This window comes from Pseudonaja textilis, chromosome 1, assembly GCF_049901715.1.
Source record: "Pseudonaja textilis isolate UNSWEBS1 chromosome 1, rPseTex1.2, whole genome shotgun sequence".
Taxonomy (NCBI): domain Eukaryota; kingdom Metazoa; phylum Chordata; class Lepidosauria; order Squamata; family Elapidae; genus Pseudonaja; species Pseudonaja textilis.
In genome coordinates, this window is record NC_141990.1 from 255,256,160 (window position 1) to 255,276,648 (window position 20,489).

Consider the following 20,489-nt stretch of genomic DNA (forward strand, 5'->3'; position numbering starts at 1 on the left):
TCCAATAGAACATATCCAAGATCAGTGAAAGCAACAGATTTCAATTAGTTATACTTTACTGGTTGATCATTTATTAACAAATCACTTCTAAGAAATGGATTTGGATGGCTGATCCAAGTTTTTTTCTCTAACTTTAAGCATTTCTTTCTTACAACATATAGATAGATAGAACTGCCAAATATAACAACAGAAAAATTCAACCTGTCTCTTAAATTCTAATTAACAATGAAAGTTTAGTACTATATATAAAAATATATTCAAATGATATACTGTATTTCTGTGGTAAAAATGTATTTTAATTCAGAAAATAATAAACAAGGGTGCCTGCCGGGGTCACTAAAGCTGAACCCATAATGATACACTGATTAGGTATATAAGGTTATTAGGCATAAGTACAGGGATGGGATTCTACCAGTTTGCACCTATTTTCTGGAACTGGTTGTTAACATTCTCGGCAGTTCAGAGAACTGGTTGTTAGAAGAAATTACTAGCCTAATCCTGTAAGAAAGGCAGGAAGGAAACATTCTGGTGTTGCTTACAAAAACTGCCTTTCCGTTAACCCTTATTACATTTTTAGCAGGACTAGACTTCCTGTCTCAAGAACGTCTCTGGAGTTTTTTTCCCCTCCTTTGCTGGTACTTTGCTTGTGTGCAGTGACCATTCAAAGTTACAATGGCATTGAAAAAAGTGACTTATGACCATTTTTCACACTTACGACTGTTGCAACATCCCCACAGTCATGAGAGGCCAGGCGAGGAGATGCGTGCCTCGATGTGTGTGATATTGAGTTGGCCACACCCAGTCAATAACATGACCACCAAGCCATGTCCACCCGGTCACATGACCAACAAGCCATGCCCACCACCTAAGCCACACCCACAGAACCGGTTGTTAAAAAATTTGAATCCCACCCCTGCATAAGTACCTTTGCCTAGACAGCAACATCTGACTTCAGCAGACTTGATATTATATAGAACTGCAAAGGAATTTGATGTAGTAGGTTAAAAGGTGCGACCATGAATGCATGGGGTATGCATATTTCTAGGAGAGAGTGGAAAATTATACATGACACTAAAGCATTTCTGCTAACCTTCCTCAGTTATCAACATGCCTGGAACTATAACTCCCATCATCCCTAGCCAATTCTAACAGAGATTTTTATTCTCTCTTGTCCTTATGCTCCTGACACATAGCAGAGGACTTTTTGTGTCTCTACATTGTTGACAAGACTTCTTTGTTAAGAATTTACACTGAGCTGCAAGCAAATACATTTATAAAACGACACTTTCACGGAATTTTAAAGCAGTTAAACATAAGCCAGATATTTGCATATTAATACCACTGTACTTTGTGTTGATATTGGACATAGGATGAACTGGCTCCAAAAGTATTTGCCTGTGATAGCTGCAGACAAAGAGGTATTCATAAGTGTGGGAGGACTGAACAATTTGGAGTACAAATGTATTTAGTTAAAGAATGAGACAAATACATATGCCCGAAATTATTTAAATATGATCCAGCAGTGTGCTGCAGCTGCCAAAGAGCCAACAGAGTTCTAGGCTGCATAAAAAGAGGGATAGAATTAAGATCACATTTATACCACTTTATAATGCTTTGGTAAAGCCACACTTAGAATACTGCATGCAGTTTTAATTGCCACATGTAAAAAAAAATATAGAGACTCTAGAAAGAGTGCAGAGAACTAAGATGATTAAGGGACTGGAGGTAAAACATATAAAGAATGGTTGCTGAAACTGGGTATGTCTAGTCTGATGAAAAGAAGGACTAGGGGTGATGTAATAGCAGCATTCCAATATCTCAGAGGCTGCTACAAAGAAGAGGGAGTCAAGCTATTCTCCAAAGCACCTGAGGGCAGGACAAGAAGCAATGGGTGGAAACTAATCAAGGAGAGAAGCAACTTAGAACTAAGGAGAAATTACCTGACAGTTAGAACAATTAATCAGTGGAACGACTTGCCTGCAGAAGTTATGAATACACCTTCACTGGAGATTTTTAAGAGATTTGGCAACCATTTGTCTGAAATGGTATAGGGTTTCCTGATTGAGCAGGGGGTTGGACTAGAAGACCTTCAAGGTCCCTTCCAACTCTGTTATTCTATTCTATAAATCAGAACAGTTATTTTTAATCCTAGAGTCCTTTGCCCAATGCTATTATATGATTCTGCAGTGATATTTGCCTGCCCTCAATATTAGTATTAATTAATAGATTTCTGTATATATGCAGATAGCCTTGTGCTGAATTTGAACATGAAGATTCTGGGATATATAGTTGTGATGGGTATTGCGGTATAATAAAATCATCCTTTTCGGCTTCATATAATGGGTGTATTTAAGGAGGTGTTCATGCGTAACCACCCACATTTCTGTGTTTTCAATGATACCTTACTGTATCATTAATAGTCCAAGTAAATACAAATTTGAAGGGACACTATTCTTGTGTGGTTGATTCTACAATTTAGTGAACTGAAGGAGAATCCTGGTTAAGTTAAAAGCTTATTGTAGAATATTCAACCATAGTTACCTGGCATGACTGTGTTTGTCTATGTGTGCAATATTATTATTTCATTCTCGTATGTATACTGTTCTCTACCATGTTCATACTTCTGGTACCCGGAAGCCAATATGGGGCCTAACCATTTCTTTGATCATATTTACTGGCATGGATGAATCAGAATGTTATTGCTTTCTGTTAAGGTATGGGTACTGGGGTTTTGACCTACTTCTAGAAGCAGAACTGGTTCCAAATTACACTGTCAAACTTGAGAGTGAAACTGGAACAGATGACATCACAATTTACCTTCTTTTTATTTGTTATAGTTTCCTAGAAAAGGGGTTTTCAAACTTTTCCAACCTACAGAACCGGTTAGCTTCCTTTAATTAATTAATTTCTGGAATCCTTGAAGGAAAGCAATGTGTCATCATGAGCACAAACCCCCTTAAGGGATGGAGTTTATGAATAAAAATTGCTATAATGCCCCTGGCTGCTTTTGAGTTAAACTGTGTTCATCATCGTCGTCTTCTTCTATTTATTTTTTTTTTGACTCTGTAGTCCTAAAATTCCAAACAATATAGTTTGAAAAACTCCATCTTGGGTGTCTGGAAATTAGGATTAAATGTACAATTATAGATTGGCAAATGTGGGGCAATCCATTGTTGAAATATGGGACATTCTTTTTTTCTAGCATATTATGGTCTCCTTATTCTACCTCTCTAATACTAGTAAAAATCCTTTTTCAGAGAATCCTTTTTTGAATGCTTGCATAGTGTGAACATACAATGGTTTAATTTGATATTTTGTAGGGGGAATTTGTAAGTTTATGATGGGTGGAGTTCTGGAAAATAGCAGAGCCAGGAGTTGTCCAGAAAATGGCAGAGCCAGAAGTTGTCCTAAACATTTGATCTAGAGAGCTGCAGGTTAAGAAGACAAAGTCTTAATATAAATGGATCTAAATGGACTTTTACTCACCAGATTTTTCAATTGCAACAGTCCACCAGAAAGGAAAAAGACTCCGTAATAACAGATTAAGAATAAATGAGAGATGGAAACTAGCTAACTTTAGGATATATTATTATTATTATTATTATTATTATTATTATTATTATTATTATTATTATTATTATCATCATCATCATTATTGTGGTGGTGGTGGTGGTGGTGGTGGTTGTGGTTGTGATTGTGGTTGTGGTTGTATAGCATTGTTACATCATCCAGGAGATTACATTGCTAATGCAGAATAGTAGTATGGCTGCCAGTTTACTAGCTCTGTTGTGGTATACACTGATGGGCTCCCCCAAGGCATGCCACAGGAGGGCAAGCTAGCTTTGCATCAGAAAGAAAGATAAATGGCTCTTCCCAAAGTGTCATCTGAGACTCCTTCCCACTACTGGAGCCACCTTCCAAACAGACATTGCAACTGGGAAGGTTCAGAGCTGGCAAGAATCTGATCGCTTGCACAAAGCACCAGTTCGTCTCCCCAACAAAATGGTACCTATTTATCTGCTCACATAGAACATGTTTTTGAACTATTAGAAGGCAGAAGCTGAAGCAAGTTACAGGAGCTTATCCCCGCCACATAGTTCTAGAGTTCGAACCTTTGGAGCAAAGACCACGGTGGCTCAGCATCATTAAGCCACCTCCCATTTAGGATACAGAAAAGAAAAGAAATATTTGATTGGAAGCCTAAAAACCTTTTATTCTGTATTCCCTACAAGATATGAATCAAAATCATAAATTTATATTTTATGCAATGTGTTTATAATTATGGCATCTAAAATTTTAGAAATATGTCCAATTTACTTACCCATCCTTCTCTGTAGTCTGTATGATAGCAGCAGTATAGATTAAAGATCATGCCCAAAACATTGTTACAATGCTGGTTTTCCAGTCACACTCATAGCACAAACCCCACAGTGTGTGGGGGGAGAGGGGGAGAGAGAGAGAGAGAGAGGAGGGAGGGAGGGTGGGAAGGAGATCAGCTTATAATTTCACTTTATATTGATTTCCCATAAATTCATCATTTGTATTTATTGTTGACTGACTTATTACATTATAGTCTTCTGGTAAGACTCTGTTCATGCTAAGGTCATTGAGATGTTCTACCATTTTCTTTGACAACAGTATTGAATTCGCTTGCCACTTTCTTCTTCCAATGGTTTTCTAGATTTTTGCACCCTATATGATCCTATTTTTTTGGTTGGCTTTTTACTTTAATCTATAGCCCTGGTACTACAGGCCCATTCTTGGACTAACCAGGACAAATCATGCTTAGCCCAGAGAAGACTTGCTTGATACTGCTCTATAGTGACTTCTATTCAATCTGGAAATTATACTTCAAAATAACAACCAACGTTTCCTCCTCTGATTGCTGCTGCACTTCATTTATCTTCCTAGCCGCTGACTCGTCTGTGGCAATATTTCATAGTAATTGCAGTAGGGATGCTCCAAGGAAATCTTAGCAGCTACTTGTTTGAAGGGGAAAACTTTGTGTCCAAAAGGGGGAAAAACGTTTTTAATATCATTTTAATTCTTCACTCAATTGAGCCACTCAAAGTGGGCTGCTATATAAATCTTATAAATAAACACATAAATAAATCATGATATATGAGTTGAAGAATGCTATGGCTACTTTTGTTTCAATGCTTTATAAAAGTGACGTATGATTTTGTGGCACAAATGACAAATCCTTGTCACAACTGAAGTAGCAGAGTAGTCAAAAGGCTAGTATGAATGAAGAAGTACTTGAGATTTGGAAATTTGCCTCTCTCTGAGTTTCTGTGTGAAATTCACTTGATTCCCTCATATTTATCTCCTGTAACCAAGGGTAGTTCCAGAATTGTTAGACTCTTCAGTGTGTTCCCCTTCCTGCATTGTAGAAGTTTCTGTTGTTGCTTTATGCTGTTATTATAACATTAAATGGGAAATGGCTACTTCTACTTCTGTAGCCAACATGTGCCGCCTGTGATTGGTATTCATTACCTTAATTCTGGCCACTATATTAATTCAGATGAAAAAAGATGGTTCTGAGATGAGGATCAAGGATCAAGAAGCTGTGGCTACCAATGTGGATGATCATTAGGGGTGATTATGATATTATGCTACCAAATATACCATGCAATCTTTGGGTGCCTATTTCAGGGAAAGTCCCATGTTTAAAGGAGTATTATGATTTTTTCTTTCTTTTTGAGATTACAAACCATAACTCTTACATGTAAGCTGCATAAAAGTTAGATGAAAGCTATATAATGCTGTGCCATTTGGGGGCACATTTGACATAAATGAACAGACATACTTGTATAAATAAATCAAAAAATAAGAAGTGGGAAATCACAAACATTTTTGCTGTGTTAAGTCTGGAAGCAAATCTGAATTATGGTCTGTATTAGAAGGAAAATAAATTCCTAATAGGTTGCGGGAATGCTGCAGTTTTGATATATCTAGATTTCAATCAAGTGTTTGACAAATTATCTGATGACATTCTGATTAGCAAGTTAAGTATCAGCTACATAAAATGTAATTAATGAAACATGGAAAAATGTACATGAAATTCAACAGAGGCCATGTTCCCATTCACATAGAAAATAAAATTCAAAAATGAGATATAGGTTGCAGGCTACCTGGTATTCTAATATATTTAAGTGAAAGAAATTGGAATAGTACTGATTATAAATTGAATCTGATTTGGAACTGTGACATATTTTTAGGCTGCATTCAACTGAAGTGCAGTCTCCAAATCACAGATTCCACTTTGTACTGCTACACCCTATAGCAGAGGCGACTAACCTTTTTGTCACCAAGTGCCAAAATGGACTGCACACACATGCACACATATGCCGGAAACCAGAAGCTTAGCATCCCAGCGCATGCATGTGTGCCAGCCACCTAATCTTCTGGTTTCTAACACACATACGCGCACGAAGTTTAGCTGGCCAGTGTGCACATGCACTCTGGTGAGCTGCTTTTCCAGCTTCTGGTGCTCCCTGGTGTGCAAAGATCAGCTGGCTGGCACACACATAGACTCTGGGGAGGTGCTCTTCCAGTTTCTGGTGCTCCCATGCAAAAATCAGCTGGCTAGTGTGCATGCATGTGCAAAGACCAGCTGGCTGGTGCACGCATGTGCTCCTGGGAACTGCTCTTTTGGTTTCCAGCACTTCCATGCATGCGAAGACCAGCTGGCCAATGTTCATGCTCAGAACTCAGAAGAACAACGGGTGACAGCTGGCATGCCCAGAGAAAAGGGACTGCATTGCCACTTCCGGCACATGCGGCATAGGCTCACTATCGCAGCCCTATAGTATATCTAGTTGAAGAACCTATCTTTAAGGAAGAGGAACACAAACAGGTTCCTAAAAAGACAACATGGATGCCTGAGAAAAGGGAAGTCAAATTCTACGGAGAGAGTTTCAAGAAGCTGGATATGATTGAAGAGGAGATTGAGGAATGCTCTCATATCAATAATTTCTAAAAGGATGTCACACTCCATTATGTGTTCTGAGACTGCAGAACTTGGAGTAATGGATTTAAGATACAGAAGATAGATTCTGATGGACAAAGAAAGCAGCTACCCAGAGTAATAGTAGTCACCTTCATGGTGACCTGATCTAGTAGAAACAAGACACCAGTTGTCAAGGATGATTTAATTTAAATTTCTGCACTAAGCAGGAACTTGAATTCTCAACTGAGATGTAAAAAAGAAAGAAAGTCAGAAATCATATAATGGCATCTTATTCAAATACCTGAAAGGGATGTCACTCAAATGAAAGTCAAGAGCTATCTTTAGTTGTTTGAGTGCAGGACAGATTGGATTTAACTTGGAAAGGCAGATTCCAACCCAATGTTTTAGAAAAATGTTGTTAACATTAAAAGCAAGTTGACAACCAAATATCCAGAGGAAGCTCTGGGCCTCCTTATGACATATGTACAAATGGAGATCAGATAATAATTTGTTGTTGGAAATAGTTTAATTTAGATGTCTGTATTGAGCCAAGGTTTGCTTCCTTAGCTTAAACTTTCTCTTCTAAATCCATAGTTTCTGATTGGTAGCCAAGATGGGATTCAGTTTCCAGCTTCATGTGCAGACTGATGGTCAGTGATAGAAAGATTGTGCTTGGTCTTTGTGAACCAACTTGACTTCTTGTGCAGCAAATCCCATATGTAACCAGGAAGGAAGGAATGTAGGTCACTTGAATGCAAGTGATCCCGAACTGGGCTCCAAAGTTAATATTATGGTCACGTTTTTGCACACACTGTCAAGACCAACAGTCTCAAATTCATGATTTGTGGACTATAGGACAATCACTCATGTCATTTTCTGTTATCTACCTAAATCCAGAAATGCCTACTTGCCTACAAGGCCCAGTGAAGTGATATCAGAAAACTTTGATGGGCTCACCAGGTTCTGCACCACCTAATGTCTAGTGAGCAGTGAGGATTGTTCTGCTGACGTTGAATTGTTTGTTTGTTTGTTTATTTATTTTGTCGAGCTTGTATTAGTTACCAGATATAAGTATAAACATGATTATGAATACATGAAATGGATATGAATAAAAGGGGAGAGGGACGGTAGGCACATTGATGCGCTTATGCATGTCCCTTACAGACCTCTTAGGAATGGGGTGAGGTCCACACTAGATAGTCTGAAGTTAAAGTGTTTGAGATTAGTGGAAGAAACCACAGAGTCAGGTAGAGTATTCCATGCATTGATCATTCTGTTGCTGAAGTCATATTTCCTGCAATTGAGTTTGGTGTGGATTACCTTGAATTTGTAACTATTGTGTGCTCCTGTATTGTTGTGGTTGAAGTTGAAATAGTCATTGACAGGTAGGACATTGAAATGGATAATTTTATGTACTACGCTTAGGTCGGACTGAAGGTGTTGTAGTTCTAAGTTGTCTACGCCTAACATTTCAAGTCTGGTGGCATAAGGTATTCTGTTATGAGTAGAAGAGTGGAGGACTCTTCTCGTGAAATATCTCTGGACTCTCTCGATTCTGTTAATGTCCTATATGCAATGCGGCTTCCAGACTGATGAGCTGTATTTGAGAATTGGTTTAGCAAATGTTTTGTATGCTCTAGTTTGTATGTTTGTTTGGTCCATGTCCCACCTTTGAATTCCGTTAATGAAGCTAAACTGAAAGAGATTTAAAAAAATTAGTATTTATATATTACAGGAAGAGTTTGTTACACAAACTAAAGGAGTTTCAGATCCTTGAACAATCTTTTCAGCTTCTTTGCACCCCATTTGCTATAGAACCCGACAGAGCTGCAGAGAAAACACATGTGGAGTTAATGTTGATGCTGAAGTTCATGTTGAAGCAGAAAAGAAAGAATGATTTTTTTTAATTTAATACATTTATGTTAATGGCACATTTATTGTTGACTTACTATTAATGGATTTAAAAAGTTTCCATGTTGAAGCACTTAGAACAATTTGGGTTCAACATGCCAGTCAAACCAAATTAATCAAATAAACTTTTTAAAGGGCTGCCCTAAAAGAAAAATAGATCAGCTTGCTGATTTATATATATTGCTGTTCCAGCTATTCAAGTGACATCATTGTCATATTCTTGCTTTTGGTCCAGGAGGGTTTTAGATACGGAGAAACAAGATATTTTTCCTCACCTGTGTTTAGTTAAAGTAAGAGTCAACATCATGTATCTGTTCTTTTTTATGCTGTTGAAAGCAGTTGGAGTGGTAAACATAACTGAAGGACAATTCATGTGCAGTTCCTTCTGGACTCTATGTTATGGCCATAATTCAACAAACCTCAAGGGTCTTTTTATCCCGTCTGCACAAATTGGCTTGAAATTATCCCAAATAAAAAGCACTCATGTATTCCTAGAATATTAAAGGCACCCTCGATATTGAATCGAATGAAGCAAGTACCTTCTAGTTGTCCCCTTTGATACAGATTGCCACATCCATGGTCACACCTTAGGCAGGTATGCTGCTTTCAGTTTGTGCCAAGTTTTTGTATTGTTTTGTGTGCCTGTGAAGGAATAATATGTGGAAAGGAAAGTTTTAGACACAAACAGTCTTACACTGACTTACTGTTGGTAAATGAATACTGGACAGGAACATTTGCTTGAACATGCTGCCGACAAAAATCTGTTGCATACAGTTTGCTTTGTGGTTGAACTTTTTCCCTGTTCTGTTGATTTCAAATGATTTGAACTTACAAATACGTTTCTGGAGCATAATTTCCTTTCTTCCAATTAAATGCATCAATTCCCTGAAATAACCTGTCTTGTGGGGGCGGTTGGGAGTGGGGATGGATTGGTCTTTTAAAGAAAAGCACAGGCGCACACATGCACACACGCACAAACACTCTCACAGGGAAACTAATGTCTCATCATTAAAAAGACTCTCTTTTGTTCTTGGGACACAAATGTAACCTGGTTAGACTTGTTTTGTTTGTGCGTGAAGGTGTGAGTTGGCTGGCTGTATGCAAATATTTGCAAGCACTGTTTTTTTTTTAAGTTTAATTTTAGAAGATCCAATCAGAATAACAGGAAGTGACCTAAGGGATTCCACAATTGGACAGGTAAGCATTCTAAAAGATGTTTTAAAATTAATAACACATCCATTTATCTTCACTGCTACGAGTGAAGTGATAGCCTGCCACCTATGTTTACTTAATAGCTGACATACCTTGGCCACTCTTTTTACTTTTTTCTCTAACTAAAGGATTTCCTCAACAGAATCAGCAGCTAAATGAGGTAAGGGCTTTTTAACTTGGTCTCTCCTTCAATTCTTTTTTTTTTTTTAAACATCAGTAGGATTGGAATTTTAAAAAATGCTTAAGTACAGGCACTGTTTAGCAGTGATGATAAACTTTCTAGTCTGGAAATGCAGGTGGAATTCTTTGATCAAAAGCTGTTCAGCTTGTTAAAGAGTTTGGCTGTCATCCTGCTCTTTGGCAGCTTGAAGTTCAGTGAAATCAGGGAATTTAAAGTGTCATAACTATGTGCAAGCTGTAGCGATTTGCTTTGCCAGTAGAAAAGTAGAGCACATTTGGAGTAAAAATGCTAATAATACTTCAATTTCTTTATCTTGACTTTTGTATGCTCAGCTCTGATTTAGTCACTGAAGTAAAACAATCAAAGGGAGGGGGGGCGAAATGACAATTCTTAAGAGTTGTTTGCAGCTACTAACTTTTAGATAGACTGAATTCTTGGATGTTCCTTGATGGTATATTTTTGAACTATGAGCAGATCAGAAGTCAAATCTGTTGAGTACAACATTGCTCTGAGTTTTCTGAAACATATAAGATGCTAGCTTTAGTGATATATAAAAAAACTTACATAACTATGGATCAGCACCAAATTGTATGTTTGCTTCTCTAATGAAATATTAAAGGTAGTTTATGGATAGCAACGCCAACCCTGGAATTGGTTAATAATAGCTGTGTATCATGAAAGCGTACCAAAATGTTTCCTGTTCTAGTCTGATCTCAGTCAAAGAAAAAATTCCTAGTAATTTTTGCCCAGTCTCCAGAAAAATACCTTGGCTGCTTTCCCATCATTTCCATGCTCTTAATTATTTCTATAGCCTTATATACTTCAAGTTTAGCAGAACAGAATAACAGCAAAATAGGGACTAGGATTTAATTTTGGTATACTGTAAAATGTGCCCATTTCTAATGGCTTTCACTGCTCTTTTTGCCTGAGTAATTCCAAAACATTAGAGATGGTTTAAATTAACTTGACAGTATGTTGTAGTATTTTAGGAACAAACTGTGCACTTAAATTCCTACTTGCTTTAGAAGGTTTGCCATGGTGATTGTCTAATATCTATTTGTATAAGTGCAATTTTAGTTTTTACTTGGCTTATTTATGAAAAGAGATTCAATGTATATTCTGTGTCTACATATAGAACCCGGATATGCAGTAAAACAGGCAATGTTTAACATTTTCATTTGAAATTTAATATTAACCAGAATTCTGAGGCTAATACTTTTTATTGATAGTTAGGAAATAATTACTATCAAAGAGATAGTAAAGGGAATATTGCTTTTAATTCTACATAAATTCAGGATAGATAAATGTCTTTGACAACAATATCAATCTGAAGGATATATATCCTTTTCTGAACAGTTTTTTTTACACATTATTATGATAAAAAAAAGGAAAGCAGGGTCAGTTACCAGTTAATATTATTTTGTGCTAAAAAGGCTTATTGCATTCCACCACCACCCCAATCCACTTTGGCCCAGATCCTATGTGTGCTTAGTTGGAACTTAGTTTACTCAGGCAATCAGATTCACTTCTGAGCCAAACTAACAGAAAAACTCTGCAATAAATTAGTATTTGCTTTTTAAATTTTTTAAATATAATGTATATATAAGTTGTTATTTCTTCTTTCTATTCTTTCTACAGTTCTCTCTTTATATTTTTCTTAATTATAAGGGCAAAAAGGTAAACATTTTATGTTAAGAAATGCCTAGAACTACTCAATACAAGTGCATATAACAGATATGTTTCCATTATATTTTATATATTGCCCAAAGTAGTTCAAATATTAAAATATTTTACTATGTTATTGTCATTACAAAGGATGGCTGATACTACAGTGAGGTAGAAATATAAAATTATTTACAAACACAAGTTCACATCTTCTAGAAATGTCACACACACACACTCCTTGGGAATAGAATTTTCCTTATATATGATCAAAAGTATATACTTAAGAAAATTAGAATTTTGTAAAAAGATATAGAAAAATGCTAAGGAATATTAGAACTACTGGGACAGAGAGCTTTCCTTGTGTTCTCCAACATAGATATAAAAGCTGGATATAGAGAGCTGATCAAATGGTGACAGTCTATCTAATTTCCTTGCATATGTTACAATTTTTATATGCAGAAAGTGGCAGTATAAGATTGTGAAATGAGAAAGCCATTTCCATTGTGACATGAAAAAGTCATTTCTATGCCATTAGTTGTTTGTAAAAGCTTGAAATTGAGGACATGTAGTGAGGTTTCCTACTTTTGCAATTTACTTAATCCAAGGGATTATACAAATCCACAAAAGGGCCATTAATACAGACAGACAGACAGACAGACAGACAGACAGACAGACACAGTAATTGTACTTCTTGCATTAATTCATCATTCCTTCAAAGAGATTTAGAGGGAATCTAAGGTATGTTTGTATAAAAATCCTTGAAAAACTCCAATTTGAGACCTTTTAAGTGAACTAGAATTTGAATTTTCCATACCCAGATGTAAAGTTTTGTCTATTAATATATTATAATTTATTTCAATTGACTGAGCATGGAAGATGAAAATAACTTAGGGTAGATGAAAATAAGTCAGGGTGGATGAAAATAACTTTGGTTCAGCCAAAGAATTAAGTCCTATTATAGATTTTTTTTTCTGAATAATCATTTCTAGCATTGCTCTGAAAAACAATATTCTTAATTATTATGAAAACCAATGTGATTAAACTGATTTGTAGTGTTGAGTCTTAACCAATGATATCTGTGTATCTCTATAGTCTTACTGATGCACAAACATTTGGTAAAATTAGTTTTCTTATTCTTTGTAATTGAGGGTGAACTCTATCTGAACTTTCTTTTTACAAAGAATTGACTTCTCTGTCTAAATACAGGGAATTCACATAGGACATTGGATCATAGAACACATAATTATTTTAAGATAAATTATATCTCTACTTCCCAACAAACATAGCTTTCTCTAAGTAGTCAATTTGTGTAGTCAGTATTTAAAGGTACAAAGTAAACAACATTAAATTAGATATAGAAGTTGACATCATACAAAACAGATGTTAACTACGCTAATAATAGTTTCATTACGAACTAGAATTCTTTTAAAATGAAAGGACTTGCCTATATGAATACAAGACATTTCTGAAGACTCCTTATTTTATCAAGTTTGTATTGAATTCTATCATCCTGGCATATAAAACATTTTCGTTACAATAAATATTGGAGGGGTTTTTTTTCACTTCCAAACCTCCAGTTTAGCTTAATGTCAATGTATCCCATTCTTTATGCAAATCTCTCTCTTTTGATTTTTATCCATGAAATGAATAAGTCACTATTCTGTATGTGTGGAGGGGGTTTATATATTTGGGTCAAGAGGATGGCAGCATTTGAAGACTTAAAGGCTACAATGATGAGATATATCATACACATACTTCTGTCATGGGTAGAAGTGGAATCCAACATATAGGAGCTTCATATACATAGAAAAAAAGATATGTAATGTAACAACCTTTCAATCTGAATTGGATACTTGGGACCACATTTCAGTATTAGAGTATTCTATTAAAGTAGAAATCCTATAGAAAGACAAATTTTTCTTTATAGGTGAGATCTAATGAATGGAATATTTAATTGTCCTATATCTATAAAAATTAAAGTTAAAAGGTCCTAGTTTATTAAAATTAAATTATTAAAATATTGTATGTAGGGCTAGCCTTTTATACAGCAATACACTATTTTGCATAAAAAGAATATATGGTTCAATCTGAAGCGTTTTCAGCAGAGATCATGGGCATTTCTTGAAGAGCTACTGATACAAAACTAGGCACTATAAAATGAAACTGATCAATAAATTAAAACATAGCAGGTGTCTTCCCAGACCACTGAAACTCATGGGGTTCTGGTAATTTTGTTTTGAAATGTTATAGTAAGCTGTTATAATCTCAGGAGATTTTATGGGAGAACACTGAAATCTCACAGGATTTTATGTGAACATCAAAACCCATAGGATGTTATGATCCACAAATTATTGGCTATTTATTAAATCCTAAATTTAATTCTTGATTGTAGATCACAACTACACTACATATGTTGATGGTCTGTTTCAACATATAGCAATTTGTTTTCTGACATTTGTGATTTTCCTAGGTAATTATCAGTCATTGTTTTATTACAGCATTTAAATAAGAACTTTATTGGCTTACCCTATGTTTGTCTGATTTGACATAAAAATTAAACAATAGTTCAGTTATAGCTCTTAATCTGTCATAGTGGTGGTGCATACTCTAGTTTGAAGAAAGAAGAGGAATCATAACTATATTATTAAGTATTTCATAAAAGTAGTGAAAGCCCGGATGAAGTAAAATTTTGGAACAATTAATAGCTATAAAAGAAACCTAAGCAAACTTGGTATAATTTGCATGAATATAATTGAAAGGAATATAATTGAAACAGTGGTATATTGTACTAAGTACAGTAAGTAAAACATCCCATAACTAAATCCCAACATGGTACAAAATATGGAATATTTAGGTTACATATTTGTTTATCAGTCTTACTAGATAGAAAATTACATATTAAAAATGAAATTAGCAAATGAATGGACAAATTAAGTTCTCTATATTAATATTGTGTAATGTCCAAAAGACAGAGCCATTTTCACTCATAGCATTCAATGTGCTATTTAGGAACTATTTAAGAGTTGCCTGCCAAATTATGGAAGTACCAAGTTCCCAACTCATGTGCAACAAAGCTTCTTGTTGGTTCTACACAGTATCCAGATTTGTTCTACAGAACATGGGGTTGAGGGACAAAGGAAAAAAATGTTCCATTGATGAATGCAATTCTACTAAGGAAATGACACCCTTATATAGCCTAAATTGTGTTTTTAATATGAGCATAAAAGTACTGCAACTTAACTTATGTGTAGTCTCTATCTACAACAAAGTTACAACTAAGAACTTTCAAACTTACATTATCAATGATACTATGTGTCTCAATGTAATAGCAGAACCTTATCACTTACAATTAGAGCTTTCTATTTAGGACAATAAATTTACGAAAACTACTGATAACATGAGAAAATGCATTGGCATTTTGTTAACCTTGTTAACCAGAAAGAAATATTTAAATTGAAAAATGTTTGTAAGAGATAAGACAATGATAATAGCAAAGTGTGTGTGTACACACACACACACACACACACAACACATATATTGTAATACCACAGTATAGTAAAATGTACCAATTATAAGGATTAATTAAAGTGTAAATACAGTTTATAATAAGGTGGAAATAAATCTGTTATCTATAAAATGCCCAGGAATGGAGAGTATCTAAATTGGATAAATAGATAGATAGACGGATAGACAGACAGACAGATATAAATAGATAATCAGGTTCTAAATCATTCTTCTACTATAAGCTTGAAGACATTCCTAAATTCTGTTCTAGCTGTAGAGCAAGAGACAAATATAATACTGTCCACAGGTCAAGAGACAAATATAATACTGTCTCCAGGTCTAGTGTTTGGGTTAACATTTTAGTGAGAAATTATTTCAGATACTAGGAAAACATTATTACTTATGAGAGGATAGTTAATATATAGGTTGATTTCTCAGTAAACTAGCAAAGAAATCAAGGGATATGAATAAAGGATGGAGTGTGAGATTTGTTCCCCAGCAGAGAATTCAAGTTGTATACTTATATGGCCAAGTATCAACTTGTTTCATTTTTTCTTATGTTTTTAGCAAATTTTCATTAGTTTAATCCACTCATTTTTTTAATGTTAAGCTTTCATTTCATTGCCTTTGAGGGAGTAACTAATTTATAACACTGTAGCATTACTCTTTCGTGTTATGGAAAAATCAGCCAAGATGTTGTGGTTAGAAAAGCCGGTACACCCAACATAATTATCTCCAAATTTGTCTTAATGGTTTTGACCAAATATATTATTATTCTTACATATCATTGTGGTACAACTGCACAAAATTTCATTAATAAAAGCAGGTGGACAGATAGATAAGTACCATTGCCTAATTGGTATTTTAATACTTTCTCTCCTTCTTAAGTTTTCTTTGCAAGGATGTTTTTAATTGTGTTAAAATTGACTGTTATTTGGCAGAATTACAATGTAATGTATAAAATATCTGAGGAATAGCATTTGGTGAGAAATTTAGCTTCTGAGACTCCTTTCATTTTGGTGTGTGCCTGTTGTGGAATCTTTGAAAGTTTTATTTATTTTTGTCTCTCTGCTAGGAATGTATTTTCTTCTGCTGTTTAGGCTGATTATAATTATTAAATTGATAATTTGTAGGTTTGGTTATATTTATACATTATACATTATGGATGTATAAAATGTTGTCATCAATGCAATGACATAGATGCAGTCATAGCCTGTTTCAGACCTTGACATCCTGTCAAATGAATTTTATGGAAAGAATGCTATTATGGGCACATTCTCTTTATTTGTAGCTGTAACTAAAGTAAGAATAGATAGTTGAAAGGAAGAGCTTTTCATTTCCGAGAATATTTATTCTGTGTATGGCAATTGTATTCCAACACACATCAGGGTGAGGCATTTGCTGGATTTCCTATGGCAATGGCTTTGTAATTGTTGCTGTTTCCTTTCTTGTACTCAGACATGTTTGTTATCTGTCATGCAACAAAGGAATCTTTGGTATGATCCATAGATTTACCGCTGGTGCTCCTGGATTTGTTTTGTTAATGATATAGTTAGGGTTTGAACCTATACAACTTGTGATATCAGAATTTTGGTATTTAAACTCACTGGTGCTTTTGGAAGTAACAACTTTAGCCCTGAAAGCTTCTTCTTCAGGCTGTGGTTGTGATTCCTTATTTATATAATTTAAAGAAATGAGGATGAAGGGTTGGTTCCAGAGGTGGTATTCAGCAGGTTCTGATCAGTTCTGGAAAACTGGTAGTGGAAATTTTGAGTAGTTTGGAGAACCAGCAAGTACCACCTCTGACTGGAGATTTTATAGTATCCTTCCCCTGCCACGCCCATCAAACCACACCCACAGAACCAGTAGTAAAAATTTTTTGAATCCCACCACTGGTTGGTTTTGATTTCTTCTCGAATAATTTCTTGATGCATTTTCATATGTAAGAAGAGAACCTCAAGAAGTTTGATGTTTTGAAAATATGTAAGTGAATTTAAGTTTTAAGTGGAAATGTGTTTATTATTTATTCTAACTTCATATGAATTCATGAAAGCTCGTTAAACTGTTATACATCAGCAACCAAAAAGCAGGCTGACATACTGAAAAATAAACAATGTGATTCCATGTCCCTATGGTCTATTAATAGTGGGAACTTAATAATTAATCTTACTCTGAGTCATAAGGGAGCCCAACGAATGCAAAATAGAAGTCTCTGTAGTTTTAACCTAACTTGCTCCTGATTCAGCGCATATTTGATTGTATTCTTAAGGTCTGAATTCAAACATTGGGATAGACCCATTTGTGAATTCTGACCTGAAAGTGAAACTCCTTTATTTCCTCATGTTTTGCTTCATTTATTTTTCAATGCCAGTACTTACTGTTGAAGATCTGGAGACACAACTATTTAAAGCTAATGCTTCTTGTAGCTGGGGAATTGGGAAAGTTATTTAAAATGCCACAATTAACTTATATTGTCATCACTTTCATCATGGTCCTTCCTAATGATTCTAGCATTCATGTTATGTATCAAAAAAAAAATTCTAAACAAAATTTGCTTACACTTGTTTTATAACACAATCTCTTTTTGGAGCTACTGAGTATTGTATCTGTGCTGTCATAAATGGCTTCTTCATTTTTGGCTGTATGGAAAAGTACATCAAATACTATGATCTCAGAGTGCCCTCATCTTCCAAAAGCAATGAAATTTTGCTACTGATGTAAAAACATTCCTACGAGCACTTAAATGGAAAAACATCAGCGAAGGAATGAGTACAGTTTTAGATATGCATCCTTTTCTTTTCTTTTTTTGACTTTCAAATGCTCTAGCAAGTTAAAAGTGGGTCTAAGCTCAACTCTGATAAGATGAATATATCAAATTTAAATAGCAGGTGCAATAATGATGATCATGATAATAATAATAATAAAGATAATGTTGCCAACTCAAACAAAATTACTTGGAAGATACTGACAAGGTAACAGAAAGCCATGCCAACAATCAAATTAACAGTTCTGTTTATGGTACATTTTACCTTGACAACTTGTTTCCAGTCTTTTGATATATAAATGCTCTATTGTACTGCTGAATCTATCTTACTTTTGGTAAGCCTACCAATAGCTTTACACAATAGGCAGAGAAGATGTTTGCTGCTGTAGCAGCAATTTAGGTTGAGAAATGTTGCTTTCAGAGTCTGATTAAGCAATTCATTTTTCTGTTGGCTGTTAAGATGAAAGGGCATTCACTGAAATCCTATTGATTTTTGAATTTCCTTTGGATCAAAACTGTGGCTTTTAAGGATACTTTTCTTGGTGTTTCCCTGGCCATTCACATGAGAACAAGTGAATAAAGATTACTAATCTGACTAGAACTGGAAGGGACCTTGAAGGTTTTCTAGTGCAACCCCATGCTCAAGCAGGAGTTACTTACCCTTTCAGATAAGTAGCTGTCCGGTCTTTTCTTAAAAACCTCCAGTCTGAAGCACCCATAACTTCAGTTGGCAAGCTGTTCCATTGGTTAATTGTCCTCACTGTTAAGAAGTTTCTCCTTGGTTTTAGGTTGCTTCTCCCTTTGATTAGTTTTCATTCATTGTTTCTTGTCTTGCCTTCTGAAAAATAAGTTGATGCCTTCTTCTTTGTGGCAACTCTTCAAATACTGGAATACTGCTAACATGTCACTCCTAGTCCTTCCTTTCTCTAGACTGGTCATACCCAATTCCTGCAACTGTTTTTCATATCTTTTTTGTCTCCAGGCCCTTAATTATCTTAGTTGCTCTTTTTTTGCACTTTTCCCAAGGTCTCAACATCTTTTTTCTAAAGTGACGACCAAAACTGGATGCGGTATTCCAGGTATGGTCTTACTAAGGATTTGTAATACTTCACATGATCTTGATTCTATGCCTTCACGTGATCTTGATTCTATGCCTCTGTTTATACAACCAAGGATTGTATTAGCTTTTTTGGTTGCTGCTGCACACTGCTGGCTCATGTTTAAGTGATCATTCACTAGGACTCCGAGATCCCTCTCACAGTTAATTTCTTCCCATTACCCAGCTGGGAAGCACTAAATTAATTTTTCTCAGACATTTTATTTCATTTATGCTTTTTGTTGTATGGTATATTTCTAATATACCTTGCTCTTCAGAAGAATGCCACGTACTACACTTAAGATAGGATGACAGGTTTCTCTAGTGGCTGCGCTAATTTGTAAGGTAGGGCTGGGTTCTCACCCAACAAAAGAAAGCCATGAAGAGGATATTGCAACTTCACTTTTCCATTTTTAAATATTGTAATGCTATTTTTAAAAGCCTTAATTTTGTCCTGAGTTCTATATAATATTTGTGGTAGACAAGGAAAAACATTGCCATTATCTTCAAGCTATCTAATCCTAGCCATCTGAAATAAGAGAACTGTTGTGTCTATAAAACTGGCTGGAGTCCCCAACCAGGTCCGCCGTTCGAGCCGCCAGCTGATCTGCCGAGTTAGCCTGGCAGACGCGGCAACCCTTTATTCACCCGAATAAAGCCTTTTAAACGAACGCTCTGGCTCAGCCTCGTATCTCCGCCGCTCCACAACAAGAACTAATTCACAGTTTGGTTTCAGAGTTCTTTGGTTGATTACCAGATTAAGCGGAAAAGGACAAGAGCTGATTTTAATACCACAGAGATCAGCACCCTCAATTTATATGGAGCATCTTCCTTATTAAAAAGTTTCAGAATACATCAAGGCAAGGCAAACAAAATAAAACAAAGTAGAGGTTCACTCTATCAGAATCATTAATTTGAATACATTACTATTTGAATTGGAAGGAAACCTCCCTATAAGACAACATTTTGTTCAAGAGGAAGCAAGTGTATATAATTCTATATATATGATGTGGATCAGAGTCTCAATGGGGACAAAAGGCTGAAACCTCCCTACCACCGAGGTCCTAATCCACATCATGCTTCCCACGACTTGCTTTTTCTTAGAAAAATACAAGCTTTTGCTAATTGCAAGTAACATGTATAGGCCAGCTCAAGACTTCTCTGACTATTCCCTCATACTATACCGCTCATTAAGTAGAGAAAA

At 35.4% G+C, this 20,489-nt stretch overlaps 1 protein-coding gene and 2 long non-coding RNA genes across 31 annotated transcripts in view; 2 read left to right on the forward strand and 1 right to left on the reverse strand.

The window, feature by feature from the left end:
- The first annotated feature begins 474 nt into the window (after nt 1–474).
- LOC148128159 (uncharacterized) overlaps nt 475–20,489 on the forward strand; it is a 49,500-nt gene continuing 29,485 nt past the window's right edge. Inside the window, exon 1 of the long non-coding RNA XR_015740940.1 lies at nt 475–736. This is a non-coding gene — a long non-coding RNA (uncharacterized LOC148128159). The remainder of the gene's footprint in view (nt 737–20,489) is intronic.
- On the reverse strand, nt 8,687–19,087 carry LOC148128160 (uncharacterized). Of its 2 annotated transcripts, none has more exons than XR_015740941.1 (3): nt 18,850–19,087; nt 9,403–9,505; nt 8,687–8,779 (listed from the first exon to the last, which is right to left on the reverse strand). It is a non-coding gene; the product is annotated as an uncharacterized LOC148128160 (long non-coding RNA). The 2 variants fall into 2 exon arrangements; XR_015740942.1 differs by lacking the exon at nt 18,850–19,087 and adding an exon at nt 18,455–18,598.
- Nucleotides 10,114–20,489, forward strand: part of EHF (ETS homologous factor) — a 35,093-nt gene continuing 24,717 nt past the window's right edge. For 13 of the 28 annotated variants that reach the window (XM_087921351.1, XM_087921353.1, XM_087921358.1 and 10 more), the window contains exon 1: nt 10,114–10,235. The gene's annotated coding sequence lies outside the window, so the exon portion shown is untranslated. Of the gene's footprint in view, nt 10,236–12,570; nt 12,660–17,008; nt 17,409–20,489 lie in introns of those variants that run through there. The other 15 variants (XM_087921354.1, XM_087921362.1, XM_087921339.1 and 12 more) reach the window with 5 other exon arrangements.